Source organism: Apus apus, chromosome Z (assembly GCF_020740795.1).
Source record: "Apus apus isolate bApuApu2 chromosome Z, bApuApu2.pri.cur, whole genome shotgun sequence".
Taxonomy (NCBI): domain Eukaryota; kingdom Metazoa; phylum Chordata; class Aves; order Apodiformes; family Apodidae; genus Apus; species Apus apus.
In genome coordinates, this window is record NC_067312.1 from 49,827,652 (window position 1) to 49,848,190 (window position 20,539).

General features: G+C 41.3%; 1 protein-coding gene across 2 annotated transcripts in view; it reads left to right on the forward strand.

The window, feature by feature from the left end:
• Nucleotides 1–3,547: 3,547 nt before the first annotated feature.
• FER (FER tyrosine kinase) overlaps nucleotides 3,548–20,539 on the forward strand; it is a 127,964-nt gene continuing 110,972 nt past the window's right edge. Inside the window, exons 1-2 of one of the 2 annotated variants that reach the window (XM_051642977.1) lie at nucleotides 3,576–3,606; nucleotides 16,228–16,333. The gene's annotated coding sequence lies outside the window, so the exon portion shown is untranslated. Of the gene's footprint in view, nucleotides 3,607–16,227; nucleotides 16,334–20,539 lie in introns of both variants that reach the window. The other variant, XM_051642979.1, reaches the window with a different exon arrangement.

A 20,539-nucleotide genomic window follows, 5' to 3' on the forward strand; every position in this document is an offset into this window, starting at 1 on the left:
GAGAGAGCTTTCTGTAAGTAGAACGTCTATGGCAAGAGTGAAAAAAAAAATTAGCAGTTTGCTCACCTCTGCATTCACATGCTCCTTGTTTTATTGCTTTAACATGCCTGGGTTTTATGATATTACTATCTAATACGTAATAGAAGAATCAGAGTAATGTTAATAGTAGGGGTAGTAACAGTATTCTGTTTCTGACATAAAAGCTCCAATGTTTGAATACAGAATTTGTATAGCTATTTAAACTTCTCACTGTATTTCTTTACAATAATAGTGATAGTAAATAGGAAAATAATGAGTAAAATAGTAAACTGTAACTTTTTTCCAAAGCGGTACAATATTTTAGAAAAAGATACTTATTCATACATAAATCATCAAGGAACTGCAGCAAATCTAACTCAACAGGAAGGAATTAATATGGTCTTGTCTGGGGATCAAGGAAATATATTGTTGGTCAAAACCCTGAGATGACCTAGGAATTTTTTCTCAATTTACTTTTTTTAACACTCACAACCATTTGCCTCCCTGATATAAACGTCCACAATACCTCTGTTGCAACTTCTCTGTATTACTGACTTGTGTATAATATAATTTCTTATTACATCCAGAACACCTCTTTTTGACATTGGATTTTTCAATGACTCTCATTTTACCTTAGCATTTTGAAGGAGTGATAATAAGAAACTTTGCCTCTCTTGCTTTCTTACAATTTTATTTACCCTCCAAGCATGTAATTAAATTAAAAATTGTTACCATTCTTGAAGTAAAATATCACAACAGTATCTGTCCCCTAAGAACAACTTTTAGTTTTTTCAACATGACTATCAGCAGTAAGAAGCATTTCACATCCAGGAGTTTTAGGCAATGAGCCATAAACAAAGAAATTAGGTAAAGATAGAAAAGAGACACTCAAAATTATGACATTGTGCTTACTGAATTATAGACTGGCAGTGTACCAGAAGAATTGCAGCAAACAAACAAACAAAACCAAAAAGAAAAGGATTCTTGACATCTAAAGCTTAACCAAATAGGACAAAAGTTTTACTATTTAAGGAGCAGATAGTCTGGGACCTTTAGAGTCACAATAGTGGGCCAATAGATTATGACAGAAAGATTTAAAATTCCTTGGTAGGTGGGAAACCAGCAGAAATTAAAGCATGATCTTACAGAAGATGAGTCATGTGAAAGGGGAAGACTGACCGAGCGTACTGATCTGATTTTCTTGGGTATTTTTACTAGACTTTTGCTATTGTTTCAGCTAGTTGAGCTGTGAGGTATTCTGCCTGGTAGGTGCTGAGCTGTTGCACCACAGAACTCAGCGTCTTTCCAGGTACTTGCCAAGGACAAGGAGGCAATTTTGCAATAAGCTCTGAAACAATGCTTCAATGGCACTGTTGTCCAAACCAGCAAGTTTGAAGTACTGATAATGATCAGCTTTGGTTTCGCATGAAGCTATAGATGCAACATGTAGAAGCAAAGAGGAGAGAATGGAAGAAAGTTTGTCCAGGAATTGAGAGCAAGGGTTGAAGCAAAAGTATGTTAATTTTGCCATTCCTTTTTGCTTCCTTTGAACACTTTTAAGACTCAGTCTCTCCACTTTTGGTGATAAACAGTGAGCTCTGGCTTAGGCCAGGTTGGAATTGGGGGCAGAGGAAATACTGTATGGGGCTGAGTGGAGGAATGAAGTGGAAGACTGGGATAGGGGAGAGAAAAAAGGATCAGCATCTGCAGCCTGCTGGAAATACAGTTGTTAATTTTTTAATTTCAAGTGCTAGTACATTTTTAACGCTTTAACTATTAAAATAATAATAATTGCACTTTCTAAAGAAAAAGAACAATTATTTTTTTTTCCAAATAGTTTGCATATGGCTACACTACAGTGACTACAGTACAGGCCTACATTTTTTCATCCTTATTTAACAAACATCTGACAGGTTTGGAAAAAAAAAAAAAACTTCCATTAGGTTGTATACAAAAATGCTACAAAAAAGAAAAAATAATCCTTTCTTCCTCAAAAGTCGATCAGGGTCTCCAGTAAATTTTAAAAAATTCTAATCAGAAAACTAGCAAGGAGATTTTTTTCTACCCTCATGACAGTGCTACCAGTTTTCATGAGGTTCAAGGCTCTCAAGGCCATCTACATTATGAAACTCAAGACATAAATTATTTAAAATCTTATTTAGGTGTGTGAGGAGCTTGACTGACAATGTATCAGCCCAGTAACATAGGTAATGTTTGAATATAGCTGAACCAAGAAAGAATGAGGCCATTTGCACCTGCATTTATTATTAAACTCTGTCATTTATTCTTATACTGAATCCAGTATTCACATCTAAATTAATATCTTTATTGCTAACATTGTTGAAAAGTACCCAACTAAAATCACATTAGTCCCTTACTACTAAAATATACAGCTTTTGAATTTTTTTCTACATTGTGCATGTGCATTGTGCAAACTTCCTTCTAACTGCACGCAGTCACAACTTGGCTCAAAGCGCGCACCTATGAGGCAGGAAAATAAATTAGTTCTCGTGTAATAAAGAGGCAAAAAAAAAGGGATTTATTTTTTTAAGAAGAAGGCATAAAAGGCTTAAACAGGTAGAAAGCTGCAGACAGCGAAGTTCCACTTGTGCTTTTTAAACACTCTCCTCTAAAAGTAAATTCTAGCTTGAGAACTGTATTGGAATAGGGTAGCCCTGCCCCGTTCCTGTTTTCAGGCACCTTCCTGAGCACCAGCCACCGGCAACACCTTGAGCTGGGAAAGGATGTTTGTCTGTAGCTCTGATCTAACCTGTTACGGGGTTCTGAGGTTCTTCTGCGTGGATGAAATGCACCATGGTTATCAGACTTTGCTATTACTACTTAGCTGAAGTTTTCATGGGCTTTAAACAGAGTTTGTTACAATATAAAGAGCTCCCATATTAACGAAGTTTTCCTAAACCTGTTAAGTTAGTGTCACAATATCAGCTCTTCCCCGCCCCTCCCCCCTTGTTTTCTTTTTTTCCTTCTTCTGTTTTTTTCCTTCCTTTTCTTTCTACTTTTCTGTCTCTTCCGCCCCTCGAACTGAGCCGGCATCCCCTCGCCCGGGAAGCGGGACGTCTGGGAGCCACCCTCACGGGACTTGCCCCCTTTCAGTCCTGGCTGTTCCCCTCCCGCCCCTGCCCACGCTCCCGCCCCGCGGCCGCACCCGGCGCACGCTGCAGACGCTTCGCGCGCCCCGCACCGCCCCGCGGCGCTCCCGAGCCGCAACCGCCCCTTCCCGGGGAGCGGCACCGACCCCGCCCCTGCGCGCGCCGCGGGGGGAACCGTTGCTAGGAAACGGAGGCAGCACGCGCGGCAGGCGGAGCCGCCGGGGCAGCCCCGCCCCCCGCTCTCTCGCCCCGCCCCGCCCCCCCCGCTCCCCGCCCGCCAATCAGGCTGCCGGGAGGCGGTGGCGGTGACGCATCCGCCGCCGCTGAGTGGCCGCCGGGTGCAGCGCGTCACCAGGGGGAGGGGAGCGCCCCGATTGGCTGGGGCGGGAAGGGGAGCCCGGCGCTGGTTGGGCCGCCGCGCTCACGTGGTTCTGGAGGGGCAGTGACGCCCGCGGCGGCGGAGGGCTCAGCTGCTCAGGTAGGTGAGGTGCCGGCCGCGCCGCCGCTCCCCGCCGCTCCCCGCCCCCCGGCCCGGCCTCCCGCCGGCCCCGCCGCCGCCCCCGCCCCGTGTCCTGCCCGCTCCGCAGTCAGCCGGTGCGGGGCCGCGGGTAGGCCCTGCGCGGGGGTTTACCTGCGGGCGGGGCGGGGCGGGGCGGGGCCAGCACCGGCGCCGCTCGCGTCTTCCTCGGAGGGGGCGGCGGCGGGATCCGCTGGCTTCCCGCGGCGCTGGCGCGGGGAGACGTCAGGGGCGCCTGTCGCCCGGCAGCGGCTCCGCCCCGGCGGGGCAGGCAGCTCGGAGGGTGCGGATCCCCGCCCCCGGGGCCGGCGTCGGGCCGGGGCTTCGGGGCCCTGCGCGGGGCCGGGCGGGCCAGCCCGGCGCTCCCGGCTGCGGGGCGAGGGGACGGACGGGGCTGGCTGGGCGCGGAGCTCTGTGCTCGCTGCCCGCTGTGTCTGCGCCCCGGCTGTGCCCCGCGTAGCCTGGCCGGGCCGCAGCCGGGGCCGGCGGCGGGAGGACGGGGTAGCCCCCGAGGGAGCTTTGTCGCCCCCGCGCCCCTCCGAATGAATGCGGCGCCCCGGTCTTTGGAATTTTTTTCTCCCCCCCGGCCCCGTGACAGTGATGTACAACTTAAGAGACTTTCTTAACTTGCACATTAGATTTAGAGCCTACCTAGGTAGGGCTTTCTTAGCGCTGCCTCCCCGTGCGTTTTTATGTTTTTTTGTGTTTGTGAGTTTCGATTTGCAGGCTTCCGAAGTGCTCACGTATTTGGTATTTGAGAACGAAATACGTGAAGGGCAGTAAACAACCCTTTTCATGTTAGGCTGTGTTCCTGGTTTACAGGAGCGTACACCCTGGGAAGTGACACATCTTATGTGAACCCCTAGGTTTGTGGTGCACTTTTAGACTGGCCAATTCGTCTTCTGTTTGCAGGAAAGCAGAGGTGCTTTCCAAGTAGTTGGCTTTCTTCTCTCCGTTGTAGCAAGCCTGCTCAGTGTGACTGTGATACTCTGTTGTATTTTAATGCTTTGCAACTTGTTAAAATAAGCAAGAATAACCTAGGTGCCATTTGAAACTTTTTGAGCAAAAGAATTTACTGGGTATTATTTTCAGTCAATTGTAGCTACTAAGTAATAGATAATAAAGAGGTGATTGTTACAGTTTACTGCATGTGTGAAGTGCTTCTCGTCTTCGAATGACTCAGGGAGGTAATGTGTTCATACTTCTAATCTCGCAGTCAAAACAAAATCCAAATGCTGGCTGTATTATAGGTTGAGCAGCAGTAATTATTATTGTTGGTGAGACAGCTCTATGTTCTCTCCTTTTATAAATTCCTTTTTAACGTGTTGAAGCAAATCGTAAGTACTGTTACAGCTGCAAAATATACACACATGGAATGTTAACTCTAGAAGAAATGGGCTTGGGGGTATTTCTTTGAAGAAGACCAAATCTTGTATGTACAGGGTTACATTTTAACTGAGCAAAAACTGTTGACCACCACCTATGTGCTTTTCTGCTTTCTTATGAATAGAACTTCATGTTGCCACTGAATCTTTCAAAGGAAGGTTCTTCTTCAGGTGGTGGTATCTGGATTGCCACTGTATAAAATGATCACATAGAAGTCATAGTGAGGAGGCACGTTCAAGTAAAGACAGGCTGAAGCTGGGGTAGCAGGATTTTGAGGCAGAGTAATATGAATGAAGATAAGATGGGGTATTCGTTAAGAGAGGGAGAGGTAACATTTGCTTTACTGGATTAAGATGGGGAGGCAAGATTCAGCTTCTGGATTTGCCCTGCAGTTAGGTAACGTGGAAGTATTTTCATACTTACTTAAAAATGTTCAGTTTAGTTCATCGTGGACTGGAGAGGAGCAGTGCTTTGCTGGTATGGAGCAGGTTTGTGCTTAGACGCGAGTCAAGGGCCAGCCTCTGGCCGTGTGGAGACCCCCTCGTCCTGCCCGGCTTTGCCCAACCGCTTGCTGCTGCTTTCTTTTGGAAAGCACCGGGGTGAAGGAAGGTACGTTGCCATGTCAGCCTGAAGGCGGAGAAAACTGGCAGCAAGCCCGGAGTTGCTCCATACAAGGAGATGCGCTAGCGGCATGAGGTCATCACTTCACGGGGAGGAGTGTTTTTGCAGTGTGTGGTAAGTGGGTCTAGGAAAGGGAAAGGGGATTCTTTTGCTTGAGGAAGAGGAGAAGCAGCGAGAGAAGAAAGGAAAACCTACATTAATTCCAGCAGGAAGTATACTGTGTATATGCTCCTATCTAAGATAAAACTGCCCACTTAGTTATAGTGTTGATGTATTTGCCTAATAAAAATGGATTTTGAAAACTTAGTGGAGGGTTTATTATACAGTGAGATAGCCTTGGAGTTGTTGAGTATTTAGCAATGTATTAGGGGGTTAAGGGGTGTAAAATACTGTGCATGTAAATTTGCAGCAAGTTTCTTCTGTGTAACATTTGTGTTAGGTACCTAACATTTCTTGAGAAAAATTTGTTTTGGAAACTTTTGAGTAGTGAATCGAAGGGATTTGTAGCTTTGTTTCTGGGGTTTGCAAGAAGAGAGTTACCTTCTTTTTCAATAACTAAGTGTGTGGTCACGTACCATGCAAGTAAAGTTTTGGAAGTGGTTCCTAGAAAGTAGCTGGGGTGCTTCTAAAATGGCTTTGTATTTTTTAAGAACAAATTAATGGAATGGAGGATTATTTCTGTCATCTAGTGGCATGAAATAATATTTGAGAACAGTACTGTGATACTTTCTAATTCCTCCTGCAAGTTTAAATGCAGAGTTCAGGTTGGTTTTGAGTGTAATGATTCTGAAGAAATAGGTATTTTTTCAGTCCTGTGTGTTTCTGATTATTATAAAAATAAATTCCCAATAAATTAGGACTTAATGCTGCTATTGGGCTCAGTGAGTGAATTGTATTTCATAGCATGATTCTACTTAGGATCTCAGATTGCCTTTTTCTCTATAGTCACCAACTTCCTTTACGTTACTGGCTTTCTACATAGAAGGGAAGTGCAAAATTGTTTAACCACATACAATATTAAACTTGCTTTCCCACATCTGAGCATGTTACTAACCAGCTCATGACACACAGATGAGTGTTGTAGCAGTGTGTAGAGACAACTGTCCATACTCATAACTGTATTGTGGTTCAGTGATTGCTGTCTGGCCACTTGAGGAGGTTTGTCAGAATTCCTGATCTTTGAAAGGTATTAGTCAGCTTGTTAGAACACAGAGCTCTGGCTGCTTAATCTTGTCTATGTTGTGAATTTGCACCTACAGCAGCAAGCATATTTTGTTAGGCTTTCTGATAATGGTTGCTCTTTCTTTCTGTTGAGGGGTGGGTTACTACTTGGGCCACATCCTGTCTTTTTGTTGATAGGATGTACATGGAGTAACAGCAGTAGTTGAGTACTGAGACACTTCTCTGATGTAGCCTTCTATTAAGACAATCATGTGGAACTTTCAACTGTTAAGGGAGAAATAAAAACATTGCATGTGTACTCCTGATCTGTCCTTTAGGTATGCTTTACAACATTACTTGTACAGTACTGTAGTCCATTTGGAACCCTATCTGATTAAGTGCTAGTAATGAAAATATTTAACAAAGAACTATGTACTATCGGGCATTTTTCTATATGTTATTAAAGTCATGGTCTGAAGACCAAGCTGTCTTGTAGTTGTTATCTTTGCTCTTAGATTCTCATAGCCTTTTTTTCATAGTATGGTTTTGTCAGTGATTTATTTTAACATGAGGAGATGAGACATTAAGAAGTTAAGCTTTAGCATCAAGATGAGCTATAATAATTGAAACCTAATGAAAAATCAATTGTACTTTAAATAGAGGCAACTTGTGAAAAGTTTGTGAATTGTTGCATTTGATGTAAGCAGTCTTTGCCAGTGGCAGAAATAGAATCCAGAACAGTGTTAAAATCCATTAATCACAAGCCCTTTGTTTAATGAAATTGCTAGTTTAGAAACTGAGAGCATCTGATGGAATGCTGAATCATCCTCAGAGCATGCCATGCCTGTAATAAATGAGTCAAGGCATTTATGGAGAAAAGTACTGTGGAAGTACTTGCATGATAACATAATGCATATTCCAAAGAGGGTAGAATTTAGGTTTTCACCCTCCATTTTGTGAATATATTAATTTTAGTACTTGATTTGTCAGCTTTGCTGCTTTTCTCCAGCTCTGTTTATGCCTAACTTTTTTTTTTTTCTTTAGAAAAACTGGAAAATCTTATTCTGTACAATGACAAGATACTGTAACTTACATGATTGTTCATCATTACATTTATAATGTTTGTTGTTTGAACTGAGAATGGCAGTGAGAAGTTGTTTTTCTCAGTACAAAACAGACAGGAGTGGGAAAGGGCATAGATTTAATGTTTATTTAATAAAGGCAGGAATAATTTTGTTGGATACTTGGTTCTGTGATGCTCAGAGAAATAACATTAATAATGGCTCAGCTGGTGGAGGTTCTTGGGCACTGGGTTAGTAAATCAGAAAATGCACCATTGGTGAATGTGTAAACAAATAAGAGTAAGGTATTAGGATAAAATTTCTTTATCTTTGAATATTTAAAGCTTGTCCTGCCTGCTATTCAATTGCATCAGTTTGTTAAAATCATTTTAAGATAACATAGTAAAATATAGCTTTTGTGAATTATGCAAAAGCTTGCTGATTTTTTTCGTTTCTTTCAGATAGCATCTGACTTCCTAGTTGTGGTTTCTGCTTTGACATGTCCATGAATGTAAAATAGCACTGCACAGTATTTGTGTCCCAAGTAAGTTCAGGAATTTCAATATAGGGGATGCAGTCAAGTGAAATGGTTAAGTTTCAGAAATGTGACAGCTTAAGCACTGTTAATAATGGTGTTTTAAAAAATGTGCTATCCTTTCAGCAAAATGATGTGACAAATGGTTTTGTAGCCAATTTTAAGGAAAATTAAACAGCACTGGAGCAGCCTTTTACTGATTAGAAGGCACAAAGCATAGAATCAGAAAAACACTCCTATATTGTTGGTATATTTGTTCTATTTTGATGCTATGAATGGTGTGTTTTCTCCCAAGGAGAATATATTTTCCTTAATTTCAGTAGTATAATTGTTCATCTCTAAGGACATGGAAGAGAAGAAGGTTATTAGGAGTAGTCAGCATGGATTTACCAAGGGGAGATCATGCTTGACTAGTCTGATAGCCTTCTATAGTATGACTGAATGGATTAATGAAGGGAGACCAGTGGATGTAGTCTACCTTGACCTTAGCAAGGCTTTTGACACAGTCTGCCATAACATCCTTGTGAGCTCAGAATATGTGGGATAAAAGAATGGATAGTGAGATGGGTTAAAAACTGGCTCCATAATAGAGCCCAAAGAGAGGTGATCAATGGTGCAGAGTCTAGCTGGAGACCTGTAACTAGTGGAGTCCCCCAAGGACCAGTGCTGGGTCCAGTCCTGTTCAACATCTTTATCGATGACCCTGGTGATGGGACAGAGTGTCTTCTCAGCAAGTTTGCTGATGACACGAAGCTGGGAGGATTGGCTGATTCACCTGAAGGCTGTGCAGCCATTCATTGAGATTTGGACAGGCTGGAGAGCTGGGCCAAGAGGAACCTAATGAGGTTCAACCAGAACAAGTGCAGAGTCCTGCACCTGGGAAGGAACAACAAAATGCACCAGTACAGGCTAGGAGGTGATCTGCTAGAGAGCAGCTCCGTGGAGAAGGACCTTGGAGTCCTGGCAGAAAACAAGTCATCCATAGGACAAAAATGTGGTCTTGTGGCCAGGAAGGCCAGTGGTATCTTGGGGTGCATTAAGAGGAGTGTCTCCAGCAGATCAAGGGAGGTTCTCCTCCCCCTCTACTTGGCCCTGGTGAGTAGAGCTCACTTGGAGTATTGTGTCTGGTTCTGGGCTCCCCAGTTCAAGAGGGACAGGGATCTACTTGAGAGAGTCCAACAGAGGGCTATGAGGATGATTAAGGGACTGGAACACCTGCCTTAGGAGGAAAGGCTAAGAGACCTGGGGCTTTTCAGTCTAGAGAGGAGAAGACTGAGGGGGGAATCTAATTAATGTCTGTAAATACATGAGGGCTGGGCATCAAGAAGGTAGAGACAAGCTCTTTTTACTTGTGCCCTGTGATAGGATATGGGGCAATGAACTCAAACTCAAGCACAGGAAGTTCTACCTCAACATGAGAAAGAACTTCTTTACTGTGAGGGTTACAGAGCACTGGAGCAGGCTTCCCAGAGGTTGTGGAGTCTCCTTCTCTGGAGACTTTCAAGACCTGTCTGGATGCCTTTCTGAGTGATTTCCCTGAGTTTTATGTGTTTTTTTGGTCTTGCTCTGGCAAGGGGGCTTGGACTCGATGATCTTTGGAGGTCCCTTCCAGCCCCTAATATTCTGTGATTACCAGTTCAGCAGATGTGATAACTGAAGTTTGCCACATAAGAAGAAATGCCTGACTTGCCAAGTACAAAAAATGTTAGTGTTGAAGTATACAGCAGGAAAAGCAAAAAATTGTGAAGAGTTAAGGTCTGTAGCAAAGATAGACTAAGGCCTTTTAATACCCAAGTCTGCTTTTGGGATTAGATGCAGTTGGGTTGAAAAGGTGTTATCAGTGGATGTGTTGAGTACATCTGATGCTTCTACTTCAACAGATTTAATTGACATTTAAACAATATAATTTATCTAAATTATGTGGGGGTTTTTTATGAGGAGTTAATTACAGACATCCTTATTGGGGTCAAAAGCTCAGTTTGATTCAATCCTTGTCTTACTCTGTGGCCTCTTAGTTTTACATGCTGCATGCTTTCTAACTCTACTTTTCTGAAGCCAGCTGGTACCATCTGAAAGGGAGCCTGCCCACAGCTGACAGGATTGTTTTCTTCAGGCTCTGCTCCAGCTACAAAATGGATGCACAGTGCAACAGATTTGTGTCCTATGCACAACAGTCTTCTAGAGGTATGCCTTGTGCTCTCAAACCAGACGTTTTGTGTTTCCACAAATCAGGGAGTGCATACTGTGCCTAACGTGCTGCTAAAATATCATTCTGGTGGACTGTGACACAGTGATCTCTCACTGTTCTCTAGTATTTCATCACCAAAGTCCTCCCAGCCAGACTTGAAGAGCCTGGTGGAGATACAGGGATTTGCAGTGTGAATGTGTTTAGTCTGCTCACAGTGGATGGGAAACGCCATTTCCAAAAGAGTGATTAAGCAGATGATGTTTTACATTTGACTGTTATAATAGGATGGTGTGTGTCCCTCTACAGAATTTTTCTCAGATTAAGTGGAGATTATGGGTTTAAAGATGCAATCAAATTCCTTTCACCTGTTTCAGAGTACAGTAAGGGCAAGAATTCTCAGGGACGCAAATGATCCTTGCCTACTGTACAAACATTATTATCATCCCTATTATTATTTTTTTTTTCGGAAGAATATGCATGAATGGTGCTACATCCTGAAGAATGTAGACCTTGTAAATTAAAAGTTACCTGCTTGTTATAATTTCTGGAAAGAATACCTTTGATATGTATTAAGAAAGACTGAGGATAAAACAAAAGAAAAAAAATTGTTGCGAGATCAGTTAGGCTGGATTTTATGTATTCAAACAAATTTCTGTGTCACGAGTCCAAGCAAAACTTTTCTTGCCTATGTGCACTTTAAGTACTATTTCTCCACAGACCTGGGAGGTTAAACATCCACAACTTTTAACTGTTACAACATCTGATAATAAAAGCCTTATCCATCTATATATTTTCAAATGAGAATAATACCCTTCAGAAAAAGTGTTTTTTAAAACTGGGGAGCCTGATATTACCCAAACAAAACAGACTGGGTAGGTTTCTTCATGTATCTTGAAAAGTTAACCCTGGTATATGTTTGTAAAGTGTATGTATTAAGATTTGTTTTGCACTTCAACTGTTTAAGAAGGTGCAAAGGCATTGTTCAGGAATCTGTCTTTCTGGTGACTCTGACTTTATAGTGGCAGTAACTGTATCCCATTTAACAGAGAGAGTTATCATAGTGAGTATCTTTTAGGATATGGAGTGTGAGACAGAAAAGTCATGCAGCTCAGGAACAGCAAACAAAGACTTAGGTTGACACCTTTCACCTAACCACATGATATGTTTCCTGTAGTGTAACAGTCTGGAATATCTGCTGTTGTGGAGAAACAGGATTTTCTTATGGAGCTGTGTTCCTTGTGGGCTCATTTTCTGTATGGAGTATTGTGTAATCAAACTATGAAGTGTGATACTGTGGTGCCAAGGAGCTGAGTGACCTGAAGAAGAGTGAATGAACACTGAGTTTACTAACAAGAAGCTTTAATGAGCCAAAAGGATACAAATAGATTAATGAAAGAGGAAAGAAGCAGGAAGACCCTGATTGCTCTTTGAATTTATTTTAAAAGAGCAGTAAGTACTTCAAACTAGATTATGTTTCTTCTGAGACCAGTACTGTCATATATTACAGACTAATGGCAGATTTTTAATCTAATTGTTTTGGTTGCAGTGAGAAATTCTGGCTGTTGTTGAGCCATAGGAAGAAATTGAACTGTCTCTAGACTTCTAAAAGTGTTTCACATCCTGCAGATTTCTGTTTTTCTATGGCTGTCCTTAAATCTCAAGAGGTGACAAAGTGCTTCAGGAAGAAAATCCTATAAATATTCTGGATTTCTAAGTAAAAATGTGCAATGGCAGCCACCAGAAGAGTTTTAGGACCTGAAATCTTTCCAAGGAGGAGTCTTATGTGGTGTTTTGTGATTATGAGAGACCTTCAGTACTGTTTGAGTATTCTTCCCTCTGCTGTCTTTTCTAAAGATATAGTTCAGTTAGGCCTCTTCAGGATTGAGGGATTGTGCTTGGATTTTTGTGTGTTTGAGAGTTTATTTTAACTTGCCATGTATTTATCTCAAGGCAGGTGGATATAAAGATACAAAATGCTACCTTCAGAGATTTGGTGTTTTTCCAAACAAGGAAGACTTCTTCCTACCTTTGAGTTAGAGAAATCATCAAATAAATAAATAAACTGTGCATAGGCTAACTCATTAGTCAACAAGGTTACTACAGCTTCATTTTAATTTCAGTGTTGACTCTAGCTGCCACTTTTCCTAGCAGTTGCTTCTATCTTCAGTATTCATCCTATTGTTTTATGGAGCTCATCTTATTTGCATGTATTTTTAATAAAAACACAGCTGCAAGTGCTGCTGTGGAAAACTGTGGTTTCAAACAGTGGCAGGGGTAAGAGAGTGAGTGCACTGTGAGGATGTTTGTATGTGATCCAGTGAAGTCCATCTAACTCAGTACTTGCTACTGTCAAATAAGAAGGGGCTGTTGGCACGAATACTTGTTCCTGTATGTCTTTTGCAATTTAGAGACATCTTGAGATAGAAATTCTACTGTTTAAACAGACCTGCTTTTTTTTTTAAATGAATTTTAATAAAAATTTTTGAACCTGTTTGTTTCTTGGTCTCAAATAATGTCTTTAAGCATCAAATTATTTAATTATTTATAGGTAAAGAAGTACTTAAGAGCAATCTTTAAAAATTTAATTTGATGTTCCCATGTTCTTCTGGGAAGCACTTCAGGCATCTGACATAACATGTCACTTTGTCATCTCCTGATTGTTTTTTTGGGTACTTTGATCTGGTCACACCTGTTTAGTGAGCTAAAATTTCTCTTTTCTTTGCATAGAAGCTGCTCCATACTCTCATCAATATTACCTGTACTTTTCTGGTGCTTTACATTCTTAATTCGTCATTCGCTGGAGACATTCAAAACCCACCTGGATGCGTTCCTTTGTGATGTGCTCTAGGTGATCCTGCTCTGGCAGATGATCTTTCGAGGTTCCTTCCAACCCCTAAGATTCTGTGATTCATGAGATGGAATATTTGAAATTATAGAAACACCATTGATGTATCAGCAGTGTAAGATATCTTATGTTCTATCTTACCTTCATTAAAAAAAAAAAGTCTAATATTCTGAATGGTTCCTAACCTGACCACTTCAAAGCACTGAACAAATGTTTTTGAAGTATGTTTAGAGACTGCCAAATCTTTTTCTCATAGTGCCATTAAATAATTCAGAGTTCTCTGTCCAGGTGTGTTACATTGCATTTACTGACGTGTGACTACATCTACAGTTTTACATGCTTGTTGCTCAGTATTCTGGGGTTCTTCTGCACTTTTTTTAATGATGTGTCAATTTTGATTGCTGACAGTAATTTTATGTAATTTGCAATCTTTAGCACAGATTATATGTGAAATGACAGATATTCAGGTAACTTTACTGAACAGCAGCCCAAGGCCTGGCACGGATTGTGGAAATGCTTCTCACTTCCCTGTGAATCTTTGTTTCTTAAATCTTACCTTGCAAGGTCTTCACTTCTGTAACAGCTCCCTAGGAGAGACATGAGCAGAAACTTTGTGTCTTAATCACTACCTCTTCCAACACCTTTGATTCCTTCAAATAACTCTTCAATTTGCGAAGCGTGACTTTCCTCTATGAAAGCTCTGTTACTTTTTTTCTCCCCTATTATTAACCACCTTTTCCAGTATGGAAGTCAGACTGTCTTTATATTGCTTCCCCTGATTGCCTTCTCAAGCTCTGAAAAAATATGATATATTTTCTGCTCTCCATTCCTCTCTATTTAGGTTGCCTTAAGCCTAAGTTTTTTGCAAAATTAATAGTTTGTTAATTTCATATTTGATGCTTTAACACTTCGTCTGAATAGTGTCAGGCTCTGGTGAATTCTTGCTATTAATCTGATATTTTTAAGTGCTCCTCTGATGCTTTATTTTTTGAGAATCTCATATATCTCCACTCAAATGAGAATCTGTTGTGGAATTGGATCTAATTGTCTCAGAAATTTCAGAAAACAACAGATTATCTAGTTTTTCTGCTCTATCCCTACCTTATTTTAATTATTTCTTTTGTACCTTTATTATCAAGAGGTTTATTGCATCGAGGAAGTGAGCTATCTGTAACTGTCAGATTCTACTGTTTGAGCAGAGAAATAGCTACAGAAATTTTTTAATATTTCATTGCTCTCCTACTGATGGGTGTGTTTTATTATACTTCATGTAGTAGCTGGTATACACCTATGAATTGGACCAGTATTGGACTTTTATTACCACTTTTAAATTCTACTAATGATGTGTATGCAGATGAAAATACGCATATAGATAAACAGTAGTAATTGGAATTCTCAAGAGAAGTACGGTTTGTATTTTATTTTTATATTGACAAAATTCTTGATTCTAACATCTGTTGGCTCAAATCTGTTGTTTGATTTAATATTAACATCTGCTTGAAATCTCAATGTGCCCAGATGCTGGTGGTAGCATGTATTTTACTTTCTTGAGTCCCATGTGAACCAGAAAAGGGTTTAAAAGTAGTCTTCCTGTCCAGTGGTATTCTGGTGTTTCCAACTGGTTTGTATTTGTGGTGGGAGGACTGGAGCCAAATTTACTATAGTTTTGCTCTTACTTTATAGTTTTGCTCTTACTGTAATTTTTTGCTGATTTAAGACTTTTTCGTGGGGCTTTTCAACTTTGCAAAAAGAATTTTTGCATCTGTTATTAAGAATGCGGTGAATTTTGTAATGCTTGTAGCCTGCTGTTTTTTGTTTGTTTGGGTTTTTTTAATTGTTTTTTTATCAACTTTTATGGCTGCTGTTTCTTTGCAGTGACTGAATGTAAGCTTAGTCTTTTCTATTTGTGGTCACAGAGAATGGACTTCTAAAATTTATATGAGGCAGCATTTCTAGAATGTAACTAAGTAACCAGAAAGGAATACTGCATAATGTTTGCTTGAATATGAACTAAAACTATGTCTCCCTTTGTAAGATTTAATAAATGTATCCGTGATTAGTGATTTGTTTTAAATAATGGAGATGTGTAAAATGGGACTCTTTTCCTTTGCCTTACACAGTGTCTTGTCTTTCAGTTTTGTTTAATGTATCTTTGTTTCCTCTAAAGATTTAACTTTAAATGAGACATTCTGGTATGAGATTGTAAGTGAACAGTTAACATTGGTCCAGATGTAGCTTATGCAATATACCTCGCACTTCTAAATTATATGCAGAGTATATTTAATGTATTTTAGATACTTTTTTCTTAATAAAAAACACCAAAGATCCTGCATTCTGTTGCAGTTTGCTTCTCCTATATTGCGGTTCAGAGTTACAGCTTGACATTTTAGTGCTGCAGTTGTCTTAACTTTCTGACATCTTGCTTTTCTAGATTTTTTAGTTATTAGAGCCATATAAGAAGTTTCTGTGTCTTGGTTGGTCTCTTTCTCATCTTGCCACTTGTTTTCTTACAGTCTAGTGAAAATACTGCTGCTAAGTTTGCCTTCCATATAGCAAATTTTGGTCTTAAATGCTTTCCTTTCGTTATTTGTGTGCTTCCTTTTTGATACTAGTGGCCATTTGGGAAGTATGCTCTTCTGGTTTTCTTAAACTCTGCTTCTTTTTGAAAGACAACTGTCTTCTGATAATAATCTGAAAATGCAAAGCAATTTACTGTAGGTTAAATTTTACAATGAGTTTTAAGTGCTAAAATAAGAAAAAAGTTTCATGTGTTTTTCTTTCACAGAGCTCCCAGAAAATAAACGTATATTTCAGAAAGTGAAAATAAGAAGAAGTAGCAGCTGACATAGTAAAGTGTACTAATGATTGTTTCTTGGGGAAAATTTTTTAAGGTATGTGATTTATGTTTTGCAGAAAAGCCTTCCTGAAAATAAGCTGCCTGTTTTCACTTGAGTGGACTAAGATTTCAGACCAGTCTTGAAATTAGCAGGCCAGCTTTAGATTACCACTTTAGATGTTTATGGATGGCAGTTAGTCTATGGAAGCATTCATTCGACTAGTTCATGTAGTTAGTACAAACAAATGGTAGGTAAGGCATGTGTTGTATCTTTCATGGTCTTTTACATTCCAGAAGTAGATCCTGCACTAACAGAAATGTCAGTTGTTTAACAGTCTACTTTTTTAGTTAAGGTGTGGATTCAGGGCTAAGAATGATTTCTTTAATTGTTTTAATGAAAAATAAGTACTGTAAGGGTGACATTCAGAAATCGAGATGGACTTTGTCTGACAAACCAACAAATTTGAAGATTTGTTTCCTGAGTCCAAGTCCTCTTTCTTTTCTGATTTTGCAGTATTATTAGTGTTTCTATAAAGGATCTGCAAAATAAACACCATGCTAAGTGATTTGAAGCCCAAGCAGATTTAAGAATAAGGAAGTTGACAGCAGATCAAGAGTGAGAACAATGCCCTCTGTATAGTGTGTCCATTCCATATTTCTCCTTCTGAAGGAGCCATATGTGTGCTGTTCATTCCTGTTTCAAATTCAACTGGTGGCCAGGTGTGCTTCTGGTTTGTTGTTTATCAGTTGCTTTCCTTGTCATTGGTATTATGAAAACACAAGTTCCAAGTGATGCATGTCGATCCATCAGTATTTTATGATTAGCAGTCAGTCTTGGACATATTTAATGGAAATGTGTTACAGAAGGCACTGGTTGTTGTAAGGGTAAGAGAGCATCGTGAGAATGTACTGCTGTGTACATTCCCTTTTCTTCCCAGCTCATTTGATTTTGATCATTGTCAGGTGCACAGGACCTTTAATCTGACATAGTATGGCCATTCTCATGTGTCAGAGACAGACTGCAGTCTTTATATTAAGTGTAGATTTGCTCTGAAAACTCATTTCATCAGAGTTGTTGCTGAAATACAGGACTACTAATGATTGGAATGACTTTATTTGCTGAAGTAGGTGTTATAGTATTGAGGGATTATGTGACGGTCATTAAACTTCCCCACTGTCATAGTGGTGAAGTTTAACATTGGTTCATTTGGAATCTGACTGTGTTGCTTTTGTGGTGGTGATTGAGGCAAGTCATAAACTGTTTTCAGTAACTTCTTAAGTTTAGAACTGTTAAAGGTTTGGTTGCTCATTCACAGTATACTATATGCACATTGAGTATTTACTTTCTGACAGTGTTTAATTTAGTGTTTTCAGAGTGACTCTAGGAAAAAACTAATTCGTACTTTCTAAGATGTATTTTAACTGTTAAAGCTTACTAAATGTTGATTAGCTAATTTGCATATCCATTTTTTTTTTTAATAGTGGTTGCAAATTGCATTTCAAAATCTGGTTTAGTGAGGGGTATCCCTGTCCATGCAGGGGGTGTGAAAATAGATGATCTTGAATGTCCCTTCCAAACCAAACAATTCTATGATTCTTTTGTATGTATCTCACATTTCAAAATAAAAATCAAAGTAACTGAAAGTAATTTGTCTTTTTTGATGCTACTGGGATTTTATTGCTTTTACAACACATGTTAGAGTTCAGTTTGAGACTACATTGGCATCAAAAAATTATGAAAGCATTGTTCATGTTTGGAAAAAGAGATAAGCCTCATGGCTATCTGCCAGAAGTGGGAAAGGTCTCTTCACAGTAAGAGTATTGTCAGGGATTAAATCTATGACCCAGCCCAGGTGCATTTACACCAGTGCACACAGCATGGGAAACAAAGAGGAAGAGCTGGAAGCCCTGTGTACTAACCAGGGAAGTGGTCAGGTCAGCTAGTCAGGCAACCCCACTGGAGCTTAAATGCCTTACTAGAAATGCATGCAGCATGGACAATAAACAGGAGGAATTAGAGATGAGGGTGAGCCTGCAGGGCTATGATCCCACTGGCAGCACTGGGATCTGGTGGGATGACTCCTATGATTGAAGCATTAAAATGGAGGGTTATAAACTCTAGGAAGGACAGGCAGGGGAGACGGGGTGGGGGTGTTGCCGTCTGTGTCAAAGACCAGCTGGAGTGCATGGAGTTCTCCCTGGGGATGGATGAGGAGCCAACTGAGAGCTTATGGGTTAAGATTAAGGGGAAGAAAGGCCAAGGTGGCATCATGGTGGGGGTTTGCTACAGGTCACCTGAGCAGGAGGATAATATAGACAAGGCACTATATAGACAGATAGGAGCAGCTTCACATTCACAAGCCATGGTGCTCATGGGAGACTTCAGCCACCCTGACATCTGTTGGAAGAACAACTCTGCTAAACGCAAACAATCCAGGAGATTCCTAAAGTGCAAGGTTCATAACTTCCTTTTCCAAATAATCAGGGAACCAACAAGGGAGGTGCTATGCTGGATCTTGTCCTCACCAATGAGGAGGGGCTGGTGAGGGAAGTTAAGCTCAAGGGGAGCTTAGGTTGTAGTGACCATGAAATGGTGGAGTTCAAGATCCTTAGCAGCAAGGAGGGCTCACAGCAAGCTCACTACCCTTGACTTCAGAAGGGCAGATTTCAGCCTCTTCAAGGATCTGCTCAAGAGAGTGTCTTGAGATAATGTCCTGGAGGGTAGAGGGGCCCATGAAAGGTGGCTGATATTTAAGGATCACCTTCTCTGGGCCCAAGAGCATTGTATGCCAACTAAGAGGAAGTCAAGTGGAAGATCCAAGAGGCCAGCATAGATGAGTAAGCAGCTCCTAGAAAAGCTCAAACTGAAGAAGGAAGCATACAGGGGGTGGAAGCTAGGGCAGGTATCCTGGGAGGATTACAGAGAGGCTGTCTGAGCAGCTAGGGATCAGGTTAGGAGAGCCAAATCCCTGCTAGAACTAAATCTCACCAGGGATGTTAAGAAAAATAAGAAAAGCTTCTTTAGGTATGTTGGGGAGAAAAGGACATCCAAGGAGAGTGTAGGCTCTCTCCTGAAGCAAATGGGCAAGGTAGCAACACAGGATGTGGAGAAGGCTGAGGTTCTCAATGACTTATTTGCTTCAGTCTTCTCTGGCAAGTGTTCCAACCTCAACACAAAGGCCACAGCAGGTGAAAGCAGGGACTGAGAGAGTGAATTACCCCCCACTGTAGGAGTAGAGCAGGTTTGTGACCATCTAAAGAACCTGAAGGTGCATAAATCTATGGGACCTGGTGTGATTCACCTGTGGGTTCTGAGGGAGCTGGAGGATGCAGTTGCTAAGCGTCTGTCCATATTTGAGAGGTCTGGTGAGGTTCCTGCTGATTGGAAAAAAGGGGACATAGCCCCTATTTTTAAAAAGGGGGAAGAAGGAAGACACAGGAAACTACAAGCCGGTCAGTCTCACTTCTGTGCCTGGCAAGGTCATGTAGCATATCCTTCTGGAAAGTCTGCTAAGGCACATGGAAAATAAAGAGGTGATTGGTGACAGCCAACATGGCTTCAATAAAGGCAAGTTGTGCCTGACCAACCTGGTGGTCTTCTACAACAAGGCTACAGAGATGGTGGATGGTGGCAGAGCAACTGATGTCATCTACCTGGATTTGTGCAAAGCATTTGACACTGTCTCACATGACATCCTGATCTCCAAATTGACAAGACATGGATTTGATCCACTCGGTGGATAAGAGATTGGCTGGATGGCTGCACCCAGAGAGTTGTGGTCAGTGGTTCAGTGTCCAAATGGAGGCAGGTGATGAGTGGTGTCTCTCAGGGGTCAGTATTGGGACCAGTGCTGTTTAACATCTTTGTTGGAGACCTGGACAGTGGGATTGAGTGTATCCTCAGCAAGTTTGCTGATGATACCAAGCTCTGTGGTGTGGTTGACACCCTAGAGGGAAGGGATGCCATCCAGAGGGACCTTGAGAGGCTGGAGAGGTGGGCCAATGCCCACCTCATGAAGTTCAACAAGGCCAAGTGCAATATCCTGCACCTGGGTTGGCACAACCCCAGGCACAGATACAGGCTGGAGGGAGAATGGCTAGAGAGCAGTCCTGAGGAGGAGGACTTGGGGGTGGTAGTAGATGAGAAGCTCGACATGAGCTGCCAGTGTGTGCTGGAGCCCAGAAAGCCAGTTGTGTCCTGGGCTGCATCAAAAGATTCTGCCCCTCTGCTCTGCTCTGGTCAGACCCCACCTGGAGTACT